Raw genomic sequence first — 17,393 nt, forward strand, 5'->3', positions numbered from 1 at the left:
TTTAGATGGTTTTGAATTAAACCGATTTTCTGAAGACAAAGAAAAATCTTTAACTAAAGAAAGAGAAAACCGAGCGGCTGGAGGACTACTTTGTTGTAAACAGCAGGTATTTGAGCTCTGATAGGTTCGTTGCATTTATAGTCCGCTGTCCTAAGGCGTCCATGTTTCCACACAGACACACGGCTGCTGCGTTCACTGACCTGCTGTTTATCAGGAAAATGAGTCTTTATGTCCTTCAGCTGCCGGCTGATCGCCAAAATGGACTCTGAGCAGAAGAAGAAATCATCAGGAAACGACCCAGTAACCACAAAACAGGAGCTGAAACACCTCTGTCGTGTGTTTTTGTGTCGTGTGTTTTTCACTGTCGAACACGTGATTTATTGTTCGTGTTTCATCTATAAACTGACACGTCGGAGGCGCGTCGTCTCCTGATGTCTCACAGAAACGTGAAGCTGTGCTGGACTCACCGTCCTCTGGAGGAGCGGGAAAAGGCTCCGACATCTTAGGAGGAGTGCGAGCTGGAAGAGAGGAGAACGAGGAGCTCAGACTGCAAAATAAATGTGACGACATGAAAACAAAAGAAGAAATGACGAGAGTGTCTTTGTCCTCATTAGGATGAATATTTTAAAAAGGCACAAAGAACCAATCAGATCCTCCCATCCTGTTTGGCTCTTACAGCGAGTAATGTTTACTCCTCTCACTTTTCAAATATGGCCTGCTTCTCAAAATCAGCCAGAGCAGAACTGATGGCGATGCTGCAGGTGGATCAACAGGTGAGGAAATAGAAGCTTTCGGGGAAACTAAACACAGATTTTGTTGGTGCAGTGTTGATTAAAGATGAACTCAGCGTCCTTTTCAATAGCAATATTTCACAGATCTCGTTGTATGTACGTATAACTGTATTCTTTATTCAACATCTGAGCTGCGATGCTCCGGGTCCACCTACAGATGGCGCTCTTTGGCTGGAAGATGGCCTTGTAGTCCTCGGCGTTGTGGATCTCAGCAGACGACAGCTTCTCGTCCGCCTCGTCCTCGCTAGGGCTCCGCCTCTCCCCTTCGGGGCTCCGCCTGTCAGACTCTGAACGGTGCTTCAACCTGATGACATCACAAACATTTGTTTGTTTTTAGAAGAAAAACTGCAAATTTTTTACTTTATTTACTTTTATTAAAGAATCTGGAAGCGAAACTTTTCCACTGAAGTCAAATAAGATTATATATATATATATATATATATATATATATATATATATATATATATATATATATATGACATGTGATCTGAGTGTTTGATGAATGAAACCAGTGGCTCATGTATAAAACTTTAAATCCAGGAGTCAGTACTTGCAGTATCTGGAGTATTTTCTCCTGTCTCTCAGTGTGCCGTACCTCTGCGATCTGCAGGTGGTCGTGGGTCTCTCGTAGTTCTTTCGCAGTGCCGCTCCTTTGGGGTCCTTCTTCGGCTCTGTGAGCGGCTGGTCGTCCTGGATGATCCCCTGGATCACGGCGCCACCGCTCTTCTTTACCCTCTTCAGATCGACCACGTAGGACGACACACTCGACAGCTGATGAGACACGCCGATCTGACATGTGGAGAAGGTGGAAGATTAAGATTACCTAAAACTTCTGCACAGTACTGTTACTGAGCGGTGGGCGGAGCTACACACCAGCTGCTGGTTGCAGATGGCGAGGTCAGACACCTTTCCCCAGCACCGCGTCAAAGCAGCGGTCCGGTTCCCAGCCGAAGACCCGCAGCGAGTCCGTGGCGCCGCTGTACAGGCAGGAGCCATCTGGGCTAAAACATATACACCTGAAACCACAGGGACAGGGGTCAGAGGTCACATTCCAGTTACACCCTGCTGCAACGGGGAAAAACTCACCTGACCGGAGTCGTGTCGCCCTCCAACGATCCGATCATCGTAAACTTCTCCAGATCCCACAGCTTGATGGTCCTGCAAGCACATGCAGAGTTCATACAGCTGCAGCTCATTAGAGACACCTGTAGGTGTTTTATAGTGTCAGGTGAAGACGCTACAACACGGCTGAGGAACAGGAAGAGACCTCCAACAGATCCACGGTCAGCAGTGACAAGTCAGTAAATGAGGAGAAAGAGAAAAGAGGAACGAAACACGAACAAAAGAGGGAGTGGAGGGCAAAGTGCACCTCTCAGTGCATCATGGGAAGTCCCCAGGAACCTGAGGGATGGTTAGGGTCGCCTAACCCAGCTCTAACTACAAGCTAAGCTAAAGACATTTTTATAATTAATTGAAGAAAGTATGTGTTTGAGTCACTTCTTATTCTCATAAATGAGAGTAAGATTTATTCCATCAATAAACTGTTTGAGATAAAAATGACCCTGCTCCCTGTTCTGTCACTAAAACAGGCCAAAACCTACAAAATGTCTCATTTCTTTGAAGTGACACATTCAAAGCTTTAACGGCTCCATCACGATCACATGACAATCGGAAAATCAGGCCACAAACTACAGCTTTGCTTGCTGGTGTAACTTATAAACTGTCTCTAACACCAGGTCGATGTCCTCAAATTAAACATAATAATCAATTTAAGTGATTCATGTTGGAATACTTATTTATACTTCATATGCAAAAATAAAGAAATGATTAAATACTGAGTGCATTTGCTGGTTGTGTTGGAGAAAGGATGAGTTATTATTTCCATTTTATTATATTTATATTATATTTCCTGTTTACTTTTAGTTATAAATGTATGATTTAGTGGCACATGCAGAGGACATGTAGAAGACACAGGACATGTATGTGAAAAAAAGTAAAAGAATTTCAGACTAAAAGAAATGTTACATTTAAAAAAATGCCACAAACAATCAAACTCAGCACCAAAATAAAATCTTGGCGGCACAGAGAGAGGACAACCTCGCGCACACACACATTTGGAAAATCACATAGTTTGACCATAAAAATTCCCAGAATAATTAGTATTTGAGATTGCTGAAGCAACATCACTAAAGAAAAATATCCTTGCATGTCACTTTCGTTTAAAAATATAAAAAATGTGAAGTTTTTTTTTTTGTAAAACATAAAAACATAAAAACAACAAAACTTAAGACCTTAAGAAAGAGATAAAGGATTGAGAAAGTTTATTCATGCAGGTCCATATGACAGAGAATATGCATGTTCTTTTAGTTTTCATATTATTATAATTTATATTTAATTGTGTTGTGGTTTGCAGTGTTTTGTGTTCTTTTCACTTTAAATTTGTGAAAGGAAAAAGCTGAAATTTAAATAGTTAAAACTTGAAATGTGAATAGTTGATTTTTGTATTATATGATTTATTTATTACATTTTATGTGGAGTGAATAAATAAAAGTATATTTACGGTGGCCCCTAGAGACAAAGCACATACAAACTTCAAATCACGTACGAACTCTGAAGCATGTACAAACTCCAAAACACGTAAAAACACGTACAAACTCCAAAACACGTAAAAACACGTACAAACTCCGAAGCACGTAAAAACTCAGAAGCATATAAAAACTCAGAAGCATATAAAAACTCAAAACACGTACAAAAGACAACAGAAGTGCTCCAGGATGCTGGGCGCAGTGTTGAGCCTTTGTTATCTTGTGGCTACACAAGCCAGCAAGTACCAACGACCGGATTTGGTGTGTGGTAATAACAGGTAAATGAACTTTTTTTTAAATTATTTGAATATATATATGAGTGCCTGTGTATAAATACACAAACAATACACACATGCTTTCAATTGTGTAATTTAAGTGATCTAGTAGCTCTGCTTTGGAAGTTCAGTTCATGCTAGAAATGTGTTTTGGAGTTTGTACGTGTTTTGTCTCTAGGGGCCACCGCATATATTTATATATAAACATATATAAATAAAACCACTTGTTTTTATGTTAGTAATTCCTTTTGTGCATAATTTTATATTATTGTTAATAATAAATTAATTAAAGCAACAAAACAACCTGAAGAGCCGGTTCGGAGCCGAAAGAGCCGGCTCTTTTTAGTGAGCCGAACCGAAAGAGCCGGCTCTCTAAAAAGAGCCGGAAATCCCATCACTACACTACACCCATAAAATCGGCTAGTCTGACAGATAAGGAGAAGACGACGGTGGTATGTAAACTGTGTTTTTGTGCTGCGTATTGTTTGTTTGAACGCAGTTTGGATTCTGACCATAGAAGATGTTTTTGTGACACGCCCACCGCTACGTTTGCTATTCGGTTTGGTGTGTGTGTGTGCTGTGGCTCTGCAGGCGTTCACCTGAGTTTGAAGGAATTGCTGTTGCCTTTGTTTTGGATTTTGGCATGCTGCTTATGTTGAATGCTTAAAATGAGTGGATCACAGGCTGCATCTGTTGTTGGATAAACTGAAATTGGATAAGATTAAGGAGTATGCTAGAAGAGAGAATAAAGCGATCAGCAAAGAAGGCACCCACAGCTGTGGCCAAACAGACTGCAACAGATCGGTCTCAGAAGGAGCACCCAACAAACTCCAATGCCACCTTCCTCCCACTATCTGTTAAACTGTTTAAATGGAGTGTGAGGCAGACATGCTAAAACAGTGACCTAAAAGCATTACCAATAAACAATGGGATCAATACATAAATGAAAGAAATGCAGCTGATAAAAAAGCCATAAACTACTTTCATTTGTTTAGTGGTGATTGCCAGTTTAGTTGGGGTTTTTTTGAGACACAGAGAGTGAGAGATCCTGTCCTACATTACTTTAAAAAAGAAGATATTTTCAGAGCTGTTGATATATGAAGCTCTGAGCATTGAGTGTTGCATTGTGAGAGTTTCAGTAAAAAGCCTGCAAATTATTGCATTTATACTGGAGAGCAAAGAAAAATTAAATTCTACTTGTACTATGGAAAATCAGTTTCATAAAAGCTACATAAACAGAGCTGAAGAAGACTGCGTTTGTAAAACTAGCGGTAACGTGTGAGAATTATAAGTTATAAGACTGTTTCTGCTATCGATACAATTTGTGTTGTTAATCCTAAATGATTCACGGTGACAACATCATAAGAACAAGGTCATTTTACTCCACACACACACACATTTGGAAAATCACATAGTTTGACCATAAAAATTCCCAGAATAATTAGTATTTGAGATTGCTGAAGCAACATCACTAAAGAAAAATATCCTTGCATGTCACTTTCGTTTAAAAATATAAAAAATGTGAAGTTTTTTTTTTGTAAAACATAAAAACAACAAAACTTAAGACCTTAAGAAAGAGATAAAGGATTGAGAAAGTTTATTCATGCAGGTCCATATGACAGAGAATATGCATGTTCTTTTAGTTTTCATATTATTATAATTTATATTTAATTGTGTTGTGGTTTGCAGTGTTTTGTGTTCTTTTCACTTTAAATTTGTGAAAGGAAAAAGCTGAAATTTAAATAGTTAAAACTTGAAATGTGAATAGTTGATTTTTGTATTATATGATTTATTTATTACATTTTATGTGGAGTGAATAAATAAAAGTATATTTACGGTGGCCCCTAGAGACAAAGCACATACAAACTTCAAATCACGTACGAACTCTGAAGCATGTACAAACTCCAAAACACGTAAAAACACGTACAAACTCCAAAACACGTAAAAACACGTACAAACTCCGAAGCACGTAAAAACTCAGAAGCATATAAAAACTCAGAAGCATATAAAAACTCAAAACACGTACAAAAGACAACAGAAGTGCTCCAGGATGCTGGGCGCAGTGTTGAGCCTTTGTTATCTTGTGGCTACACAAGCCAGCAAGTACCAACGACCGGATTTGGTGTGTGGTAATAACAGGTAAATGAACTTTTTTTTAAATTATTTGAATATATATATGAGTGCCTGTGTATAAATACACAAACAATACACACATGCTTTCAATTGTGTAATTTAAGTGATCTAGTAGCTCTGCTTTGGAAGTTCAGTTCATGCTAGAAATGTGTTTTGGAGTTTGTACGTGTTTTGTCTCTAGGGGCCACCGCATATATTTATATATAAACATATATAAATAAAACCACTTGTTTTTATGTTAGTAATTCCTTTTGTGCATAATTTTATATTATTGTTAATAATAAATTAATTAAAGCAACAAAACAACCTGAAGAGCCGGTTCGGAGCCGAAAGAGCCGGCTCTTTTTAGTGAGCCGAACCGAAAGAGCCGGATCTCTAAAAAGAGCCGGAAATCCCATCACTAGTGACCACGTGTCTGTGTGTGTTTGTTTTGTATGTGATGGTACAACTGTGGAAAACAAGCATCAGAATGTAGAGCGGGGCTTAAACATCTGAAAAACATCAAAAATCTGTCAGAAACCTGAAAACAATCAGGATTTAGCTTTTCACACGGTGCTGTTTCCAGGTCAGATGAGGTCAACTCATTTGCATAAAAGATCAGATTCCACTGAAGCAAATGTCCACATCACACTTTGTTAGGTCACCACAGGTGTGTTTACCAAATCCACCTGCAGCCACTGTCCACCTGTTAGAAACGTGCACCTGGATTCGAGCAGGATATTAGGAGCCGGCCTGTCATCCTGAGCACAAACTTACCTTATATCTGAACACGTATCCTTTCCTCCGCAAGTCCCACAGCTGACAGCAGAAAAGAAGAGACATTTCATTAGAGCGGATTAAGACTTCAAGGATGTTCTCACACAGGAAAGCACGCCTACCTTAATGTTTGTGTCCATGGAGCTGGAGGCCAGGAAGTCTCCAAAGGGATGGAAGCCCAGGCTGGTGATGTTGGCTTTGTGTCCCATCAGAGTCCTTAAAACTGAGCACAGGAAGCAGCAGGGTCACCTCTTTGCATCTCTTTCTAACTAAGACCCAGCTTAGGTGCATTAAAACGCCTCCGCATGATGGGACGGACGATTATTCTGACTGCGGGGTACAACGTCCTCCGTTACAGCCTGAGACTGAACACTGAGGAAGCTGTATCAATTTTCAAAATAAGAGTAGATGGAAAAATACTACTAATAATAACATATACTCAATCAGACTGATGTACTATATTACAGAGGCTGACATCATGTGGTATGACGGATGTCCTGTGTCCTCGAGGCAGCAGAGGTGGAAGAGCTCATAGCTCAAACTTTGCACTCAGAAATTTAGAAAAAACTCACCACACTAATAAAAAAAAGCAAGTTGATTTTAACATGTTTCAGCTCTTTGTGTGTCATATTTCTAATCGACTGGTTCGCTCACTTCACTTCTCTTTGTCAGTGTGAACCTTACGCTGTCCACCGCTGATCTAAAGCACCTGTGCAGATAAATTACGCACACAGACAGTTTAGAGGCGGTGAAGCTTTGACTAAAAAGCCTCGTAGCCACAGAACAGACAGAGTCTTACTCTTGGCAGCCTCCAGGTCCCAGACTCGTATTGAACCTGACTGCGACCCGGCGGCGACCTGCTCCTCCGACACGTTGAAATGGATAGACTCCACTGGGTTCTTGTGACCAGTCAGACTCTGAGAGGAAACAGTCAGAACAGACATCATCACCTAAAACTGCACCTCGCTCCTTTCTCAAAAACTCAAAACACAGACTGTATATCAAAATGTTAGTGTTAGTGAAGCTGCTGAGGGACACCACGTCACCTGTCAATCACAAAATAAGCCCACCTTCATCTCCTGCTTTATCGTCCCCTGAACACTAATGGAAACCATCATTTCCAAAATGAGCTTCATCTTTTATTCAATAAGACCTGAAAACAGCGACTGAGACCATAAAGCCGTCAGGAAACTGTTTACTGAGCTCAGAGATCAGGTGAGGAGGCGGCTCGTTTTCTCACAGACTTCTATTCACAGTCAGAGGAGTCGCCCCCTGCTGGACATCCATGAAAAACGCAGGTTTAAGCTTCACTTTTCAGAATTCAAATCTACACCCATCCTTTATACAGGGAGTGCAGAATTATTAGGCAAGTTGTATTTTTGAGGAATAATTTTATTATTGAACAACAACCATGTTCTCAATGAACCCAAAAAACTCATTAATATCAAAGCTGAATGTTTGTGGAAGTAGTTTTTAGTTTGTTTGTAGTTTTAGCTATTTTAGGGGGATATCTGTGTGTGCAGGTGACTATTACTGTGCAGAATTATTAGGCAACTTAACAAAAAACAAATATATACCCATTTCAATTATTTATTTTTACCAGTGAAACCAATATAACATCTCCACATTCACAAATATACATTTCTGACATTCAAAAACAAAACAAAAACAAATCAGCGACCAATATAGCCACCTTTCTTTGCAAGGACACTCAAAAGCCTGCCATCCATGGATTCTGTCAGTGTTTTGATCTGTTCACCATCAACATTGCGTGCAGCAGCAACCACAGCCTCCCAGACACTGTTCAGAGAGGTGTACTGTTTTCCCTCCTTGTAAATCTCACATTTGATGATGGACCACAGGTTCTCAATGGGGTTCAGATCAGGTGAACAAGGAGGCCATGTCATTAGTTTTTCTTCTTTTATACCCTTTCTTGCCAGCCACGCTGTGGAGTACTTGGACGCGTGTGATGGAGCATTGTCCTGCATGAAAATCATGTTTTTCTTGAAGGATGCAGACTTCTTCCTGTACCACTGCTTGAAGAAGGTGTCTTCCAGAAACTGGCAGTAGGACTGGGAGTTGAGCTTGACTCCATCCTCAACCCGAAAAGGCCCCACAAGCTCATCTTTGATGATACCAGCCCAAACCAGTACTCCACCTCCACCTTGCTGGCGTCTGAGTGGGACTGGAGCTCTCTGCCCTTTACCAATCCAGCCACGGGCCCATCCATCTGGCCCATCAAGACTCACTCTCATTTCATCAGTCCATAAAACCTTAGAAAAACCAGTCTTGAGATATTTCTTGGCCCAGTCTTGACGTTTCAGCTTGTGTGTCTTGTTCAGTGGTGGTCGTCTTTCAGCCTTTCTTACCTTGGCCATGTCTCTGAGTATTGCACACCTTGTGCTTTTGGGCACTCCAGTGATGTTGCAGCTCTGAAATATGGCCAAACTGGTGGCAAGTGGCATCTTGGCAGCTGCACGCTTGACTTTTCTCAGTTCATGGGCAGTTATTTTGCGCCTTGGTTTTTCCACACGCTTCTTGCGACCCTGTTGACTATTTTGAATGAAACGCTTGATTGTTCGATGATCACGCTTCAGAAGCTTTGCAATTTTGAGACTGCTGCATCCCTCTGCAAGATATCTCACTGTTTTTGACTTTTCTGAGCCTGTCAAGTCCTTCTTTTGACCCATTTTGCCAAAGGAAAGGACTTTGCCTAATAATTATGCACACCTGATATAGGGTGTTGATGTCATCAGACCACACCCCTTCTCATTACAGAGATGCACATCACCTAATATGCTTAATTGGTAGTAGGCTTTCGAGCCTATACAGCTTGGAGTAAGACAACATGCATGAAGAGGATGATGTGGACAAAATACTCATTTGCCTAATAATTCTGCACTCTCTGTATACAGTCTGCGCTCTGCCATGATGTGGTGCACTACACACAACGTAAGAGGTCAGGCAGGTTAGTTTAGTTGGAGGAAGATGGCGAGCAGTGGAGGGGAAACATGAGTCTGTTTAATTCCCATGGAGCGAACTCTGTTTTCATCATTTAACAATCAGAAATGAATCAATAATAAAGATAAAAGCGTGAGGTGGTGACAGGAGAGAGGCAGGTGTGGGCATCATGACCTGCAGACTGCAGAAGAGCAGTAGGTAAAGGATGGGTTCCTTTGAATCTGCTCATGTTTCAGGCCTAAAAAACCTCGACGGAAACCTTAAAAATTAGAAACCCATCGCATTTTGCATTGCGGGGGACTCACCATGATGCAGTTGGCCTTGCTGACGGCCCAGATGTTGACCCTGCAGTCCTCTCCTCCTGTGGCCAGCAGGCGGCCCGAGCTTTTCCCCAGAGCCAGACAGGAAATGGAGCTGGATTGAGCCTCGAACTCCTCTGTACGGCAACAAAGGAGGAACAAATTCAGGTCGGGCTGGGCTGCTGGACAGGAAGGGTGTGATGATCGTTTGAGTAACTTTAATACTCACGAAGGCGCCATGCGATCTTGGTTGTGCTGGAGGCAGCCATACTGGTCATACTGGGAGACTGGCTGCTGTGTTTGACGACCCCGGCTGAGGTTAATTCATGAGACGGACATCAGCTCCTGGTTTAAAATGGAGCACTGTAACAAAAAATTATTTCCCCCAGGGATCAATAAAGTATTCTGATTCTGATTCTGATTTAGTGTTTGCACTGAGCGTCAAACACCTGCAGGAACACAACACAGTGATAAATAAGTGATAGAAGAGATAAGACATATAAAACCGTCTCAGTCTCGCCTCTCTGACGCTGAGCTCTCATTTCTACTCCCAGTGAAGATACCATCGTCTTCAGCTCGGCCTCCAAACCACACAGGTGTCACTACCACCCTGTAAACCCTCCCTTTCATGCTGGCTGCCGTCCTTCTGTCACAAATCACCCCTGAAACTCCACCAAGCCTGCACACTTCTTCATGTCTCTTGTGTGCTGTCCCTTGTTTTGGATGGTTGACCCCAAGTATTTAAACTCATCTATTATTGGAAAACACTGTATACAAGCCAGAAGCCAGATGATATAAGTTAGTTAAACTGCAGGAATGTCTTAAAGATATAAAAACCTTGATGACCGTTAATTTCCTACAAATATAGTATCTAACCAGATTCTTACCCTGGATGGCATTACCTTGGCCTCCAGTAACGCTGTGAGGAACCTTGGAGTCATTTTTGACCAGGACATGTCCTTCAACGCACATATTAAACAAATATGTAAGACTGCTTTCTTCCATTTGTGCAACATCTCTAAAATTAGAAATATCCTGTCTCAGAGTGACGCTGAAAAACTAGTTCATGCATTTATTACTTCCAGGCTGGACGACTGTGATTCATTATTATCAGGATGTCCTAAAAACTCCCTGAAAAGCCTTCAGCTGATCCAAAATGCTGCAGCAAGAGTCCTGACAGGGACCAGAAAGAGAGAGCAGATTTCTCCTGCTATAGTCTCAGGCTGCTGAAGGATTCCCATGATGCACTGAGTGTTTTCTTTTCCTCCCCTCACTCCCATACCGGCCCCTCCCCGAGCGTGGTTCTTCTCGAGGTTACTTCCTGTGACAATAAGATTTTCCTCACCACTGTCACCAAGTGCTTGTTCATTTTACCTTTATTTATACAAATAGTCCTGAGACTCAATGCCTCATTTACAAGAGAGACCTGTTTCAAACAGGCATAATAAAATAACACCAATAAAATATTGAATATTTTACCAAGTGTCTACACAGTCAAACTAAAAACAAGATTCCCAGTGATGATTTCACAAAACCATTTATGCGTCTTTTAAAGTCTACGAGCAAAATCAGCTGAGAGCCTGAAATCCTTCTGTCATGTAATCCATGAGGACGGGACAGAAAAGGAGAATACCTTCTCTCTGAGGTCTGAACAGTGAGTGCAAAGAAGTCCTGAGACCGCAGATTGTGACTAAACTATTTGTCAGATTACAGGTAATCTGACAAATAGGAGACGAGTAAACCAGAAATGAATTTAGAGACAAAATGCTATCAATGAACCATCCTGCATGAGGCTAATGAGGACTAATCAACCAGTGAATATAAAGTACAGTGGTGTGCTAAAGGTTTTGAGCCGGTGATAAATCTTAATGCCGTGATAAACAAAGTCCAACGATCCATTTCTAAGAAAAACAAAACTCCAGCTTCAGCCTAGCTTCAACAGGAACTCGATGTTTGTAAGACTCCACAGCTTCATTGTTAATACATGTACCTTGAGAAGATACAAGAGAGGGAAGTTAGGATTAGGGTTAACCGAACCCTCTGAGAAGAACACAACCGTGGTTTTTTTTATAGATGCATTTCAAAGACAGCCTTAGCAGAAACAGCTGTGACTGTGTACGATCAAAAGCTAACTGCAAATGTTCGAAAACCATGTCGATACCAGGGTACCAGATTATTACCACAATTAATCATCTGCGTAAAAATAGGCAGTTGCACTTAGATTTTGTCCCACAGCACTGACATAAATAGTAAATAACGCAGGTCCCAAGACAGAAACCTGTGGCACTCCATCAGTCACATTTAAAAAACTGGAAGAGAGACCATTAAACTGCACACACTGCTTATGGTGAGAAAGGTGCTTAGCTTGGTCTGAACGGCCCTTTTCCAATAACCTCTGACATAAAACCCCACGATCAACAGTGCCGGAGGCTTTCGATCAATAAAAAGAGGGGTGCAGTATTTCTTTGCTTCCAGGGCCTCGTAGATATCATTGAGAACTTTAAATTTTAAACCTTTAAGTTACAGTACTGGAGAGATAAAATATCATTTTCATTCTGATAGCTCTAAGGTTGATTATTCCTCAGCCATTAAAGAATCTCAGCTAAAATACAGAGTTTGCAGATTGGTTCATATTATTACCATCCAAGAATCATCACCTTTCAGGAGGGCAGTACAAAGGCACACTGGGATCTCTGCTGAAGTGTTCAGTTGTATGGAAAGATTAAAAATATAAGACGCTGGCTCATCTATGATGCTTGCAAGCAGACGCAAGAAAAACGGAGACAGACTGTCTGGACCGGTGACTTTTTAATGTTAATGCTCTTCAAAGCTGTCAGAGAGAGAATTTATAGTCTGCCAACGCGTCCCAGGGACTTTGAGACTGTCAGTGGTTAAGATCAGAAAGTGATCACATTTGGATTTCCTAATAGAAGCAGCGAAGCTATTACGCAGCTGCCAAACCTTAGCCATTGGCATCAGTGTCGGACTTTCTTGAAGCTGCTCAGGGCTGCTTCCTGTCCCGCCCTTTCACTCTGACCTGGCTAAAAGCAGCATGTTTGTCCACAAGGCAGATAAAACTCTCAGAGTAATATTTACAAGCTAAGTTAACACCGTCCATCAATGTAAAACTGACCCAATGTAAATTCATGAAGTCGTGACAAAAGGCTTGCTCATGTAAAAGCTTTAAATTTCTGTTTGTGATGATGCTCAGAGCATGAAACTGTTCCTCGCAGCACCAACCACGCAGCAATCAGTCAAGTCGCTGGTAAAAACTGCTGTGGAGAAATGATGTGGCACATTAATCAAAGATGATTTATCTGGGGAATAAGGTGTGTGGGGCTTTAGTCATTTGTGTTAGATTAAAAACAGTGTGCCTTAAAATAATCAGACACAGGAGAAAACCGATCCCAATTAAAATCACCTACCAGAATGATTTCATTATAATAGCTGAGCCAAAGAGGAGAACGTGCCAGGGTCAAAGTCAACAGCAGTTAAAGACCTAGCTTTATAAAAAACTGTCACACTTCTGCCTTTCTGAGGCTGCTTGAGCGATAAATTTTAAATCCATAAATTCCCACATCTCACGTCTCAGAAACAATTATTCATTTGGCACTACCTCCGGTGCTTGCATGTTAACCTTTCCACTCGTCTCTCTCATTGTGTGAATGAGAGTGAGACGAGTGGCACGTTATCCTCTTCGGTTCAGCTATTTTCCTCCTACTGACTTTCATTCCTCTTGTGTTCAGAGCATACCTCGACCTGCTCCCACTGCAGCTCACGGTGTCATCTGCAAACATCACGATCCACAGAGACTCCTGCCTGGCCTCGTCTATCAGCCTGTCCCCATCACCACAGCAAACAAGAAGGGGCTCAGAGGAGATCCCTGATGTAATCCCACCCCCATCTTGAACCCATCTGTCATTCCTACCACACACCTCACCACTGTCTCTCTCCGTCCTCATACATGTCCTGCACCACCCTCACATCCTTCTCTGCTACTCCCGACTTCCTCATGCAGTACCACAGTTCATCTCGTGATCCATAAAGACACGGTGCAGATACATCATCAACAACCTCAAAGCAACCGCACAATTCAAACTCCTTGAATTTTTTTCTTAAATAACATAATTCTTCACCTGCAAACACAAGATTTCACAAATGAACAAACAGAATAAATCTTGTTTGGTGTTATCAGGTGATGTCGGTTGGTGTCTGATATTCATTTCCTGCTATAACAAAAGTCTCCCAAATATGGGATAAATAAGATATTTCTCATCCTCATCAGCACCTTCATCTACATCCAAACTGTTAGATAATATCTATTTTTCTAACACAAAAATAATACTTAAAATCTGCAAGAACCTTCATGTGTTACTGTCTGCAGACTGAAGCGAACATTTCTGTTTATGGAAACTGGCGCATTTTTCTCAGATCATAACGTGTATGAAAACACCGGTAAACTAACTGAGCAGTGCTGTTGTGGTCAGGAGTGTTTGCTCTGCTCTCCTGGAGCTTCAGCTAACTTCAGGTAATCTCATTAAGGTTCTTCATTAAGCTCATTAAACCACAGACGAGCTCATGTTCAGACTAACACAGCAGAGGAGGTCCGTCTGCTCCCCACTTTAACCCGTTAACTCTGACTCTGTGGCGGGTGTTCCAGATCAACTGGCGTTTAGATCAACTGGCGCCGATGTTGTTCACAGGACACAAAGAGTAAACGATCGTTTACTCTTTGTGTCCTGTGAACAACATCGGCGTGGTGTTACTTGTTTGCTGTTTTCGCGATCGCGTCGCGCATGAGGATATCACCAGGTAAACTCGCCACATTTTTAAACATTTTGTTGTTCAACAGCATCAAGACTGACGGAGTGTGTTTGAGACAACCTCACAAGTGTCACAGGTGACACATTTGGCGTTTTTTGCTGGTTTGTCGGTAGGAGCTCCTGAAACGCAAGACTGCCACACATCTGTTCGACCAACGCCAGTTGATCTAAACGCCAGTTGATCTAAACGCCAGTTGATCTAAACGCCAGTTGATCTGGAACACCGGTGCTGACCTAACCACCCGCCGTACCGAGCTCCGGGCTAACGTTAGCCGAACACTGAGGCCGGGCATCGGCGTCAGGAGCAGCGGCTCCCCGGCGGAACTTGGACCGAGCAGACGCAGTCTGGCGTTGGGCAGCTTACCTCGGTCTGTCGGTCACCAACGGACGGCTTAAAGTTGATCCGGTGAGGCGGCGACAGCAACTTGTCGACGGTCCGTTTACTGCTCGGCTGCAGCTTAGCAACTGAATCACACACCTCACTTCCGGTGACGTCATTACCCTTTTCCCCCAAACAACTTTATTAACAAATACGCTTCGAAGTCATGACTGTAGAAAACGATCACTAGGTTGAACTTTTCAGTAGCGCCGTTAACTTAGCGGTATTTATCTTAAATTTCCATTTCTCCAGATTTGACATGTTTCTCTTTGTTTTTATTTTTGTTACGTTTGCCAAACTTTTCCCTTTTTCTCAAATCTTTTCTGGTAAATTTAGATTTTTTTCCTTATAATTTCTCCTAAATGCATCTTTTATTTTCTTGTGATTAAGTATTTTCCCCCTCACATATCTGTCCCTTTTCTAAATTTGGTTTTTAGTTTCTCATAAACCTGGTTACCCGCCCCCTCTAAATTTGCCTCTAATGATTTAAGCTGCACTGAAAGAAAAGCAGCTTTGTAAGAAAATGAAAGCTATCTAAAATGACATTGTGTATTTACAAAACTAAAATAAAACTAAATTAATTAGGAAATTAATTCATTAGTTCAGGGCTGGATTGGGACAAAAAATCGGTCCGGGCATTTTGACTAGTGACCGGCCCACCAGGTATTACAGGAAAAGCCATAAAGCCTTTGAATGAAAACAAACGCTGTTGTGACAGTGATGTACAGTCTTGTTGGTATATGTAGGATTTCTATACATTGTACATCAGATGAAAACTTTGGTTGTAAGATTCAGATAATTATTTATTAAAAGCGAGACATTTTAAATGAGAATAAGAAAGAAAAGTATTTCTTTGTGCCCCCCTCTCCCTGTTAATGCCCTACCTGCCCCCCTGGCAAAACTTTGCTAGACCCGCCCCTGCACAGTTACCAGCTGTCAGCTACATAAAAAAGGATCCTGGTGTTATTTGTCTCTCAGAAACAGTTGATAACTTCAACTCATTCATGTCATCTAAAAGGTAAACCTGTTTCTCCATCACCTGTTCAGCTCTGATGATCCAGTAAGGACATCTCCTGGTTTCATCTTCATGTTTCCCTCTCACATAACCAAACCGACATCATGACCAGCAGTTTTACAGCTGTGGCTCCAGCAAACATCAGCTGATACTAGAAATTAATATTAAATAAATTCTAACAACAGCTGATCCAGCTTAAACGTGCTGCTGTTGTTTAGCGCGACATCTGCTGGTTTCCTGTTTCTGGCGCAAAGTGGGCGATCAACAAACGAGAGAGAAAAGCCGATCAGTTGATCATTGATCAGTTTCATGATTGAATGAGCGAAGAAGAGGCAGCTAACAGCGTAAAGACGCAGAATAAATCCAGCTTTGTGTCTTTTTCATTATAGCTGAAGTCCGGGACAAACTGCGTCTCTTCTCAGCTCAACACGAAACGCGTAATATTTTCTCTGATGATTCCGTTTTTACAGGACGGTTGGCAACTCTACTAACTAACCTTATGAATAAAGTAAAGTTCACTATCAGTAACATCATAGCACCCACCCAGCTGTATAGGAACTCTGTCAGTACAAGTTATTGTAACTGACTGTAAAAAGTCAGCATAACGAAAATAAACTCCACCTAAACTTGGTTCATATCTGACCCAGATAGACTGCAGGTCATAACTTCTTACCTGAAGTTCAGTTCACCTGACACTCGGACCGGCGGCCGCCTCGGGGCTCTCCTCCTCCTCCTGCCTCCCCTTTCCCTCATCCACCTGCTGGCCTCAGTGGGAGCTCCGCCATAGCCACCACCAAACAACTTCTTACACATCTGCCAGCATCTGGCCAATCCACCACCTTTCATTGTTTATACTGTTACAAACAAACAAAAAACCATCGGCCCATAAAAACGAAAAATCACCAAATGCCCGGTATGCCCATGGCCAGTCTATGCATTAGTTGTAATAACGTAATTCGTTTAAATTAATTTAGGCTATTTTTAGCCTCACTAGGCTTTGGTGCAGAGGTTCACTGAGAGGTTAACGAGTGTGTGTAATTTTTCTATTACAGTATCATATATACTTACTGTACTGTAATGTACTTAGAATATTATTATCATATTATTATACAGGTAAATCAGTATCCTAGTAATTATTCATATTGGTGTTGGTGATATTTGCAAAAACATTTAAACAGTCATAAATTAATTGTTGGCCTGTAATCTGTGAAAAAAGTGTTAGACATCTCTCTCATGAATAATTCATTCACTTTCCACAAAAAAAAAAGAAATCCTATCTCAAGGCAGAAGCTGCCTTGATAATAGCTGAGTTATCAGTTTTTAGCAACAGAAATGTCTTTTTCCAGAGAGACGTGGCCAACAAATGTAACGTCACA

The 17,393-nt window shown here is 41.5% G+C and overlaps 1 pseudogene across 1 annotated transcript; it reads right to left on the reverse strand.

Annotated features, from left to right (window-relative positions):
- Positions 1-8: 8 nt before the first annotated feature.
- Positions 9-17,211, reverse strand: LOC146678102 (katanin p80 WD40 repeat-containing subunit B1-like; annotated as a pseudogene). The gene is made up of 12 exons (XR_014912506.1): positions 16,691-17,211; positions 10,030-10,163; positions 9,807-9,937; positions 7,340-7,457; positions 6,663-6,763; positions 6,541-6,582; positions 6,336-6,391; positions 1,665-1,897; positions 1,387-1,580; positions 947-1,095; positions 468-518; positions 9-265 (listed from the first exon to the last, which is right to left on the reverse strand). The product of XR_014912506.1 is annotated as a katanin p80 WD40 repeat-containing subunit B1-like (transcript).
- Between the last annotated feature and the right edge of the window lie 182 nt (positions 17,212-17,393).

The sequence above is a fragment of the Rhamphochromis longiceps genome, linkage group LG1 (assembly GCF_057381845.1).
Source record: "Rhamphochromis longiceps isolate RC_006_pf linkage group LG1, R_longiceps_female_GT1.1, whole genome shotgun sequence".
In the NCBI taxonomy this organism is placed as follows: domain Eukaryota; kingdom Metazoa; phylum Chordata; class Actinopteri; order Cichliformes; family Cichlidae; genus Rhamphochromis; species Rhamphochromis longiceps.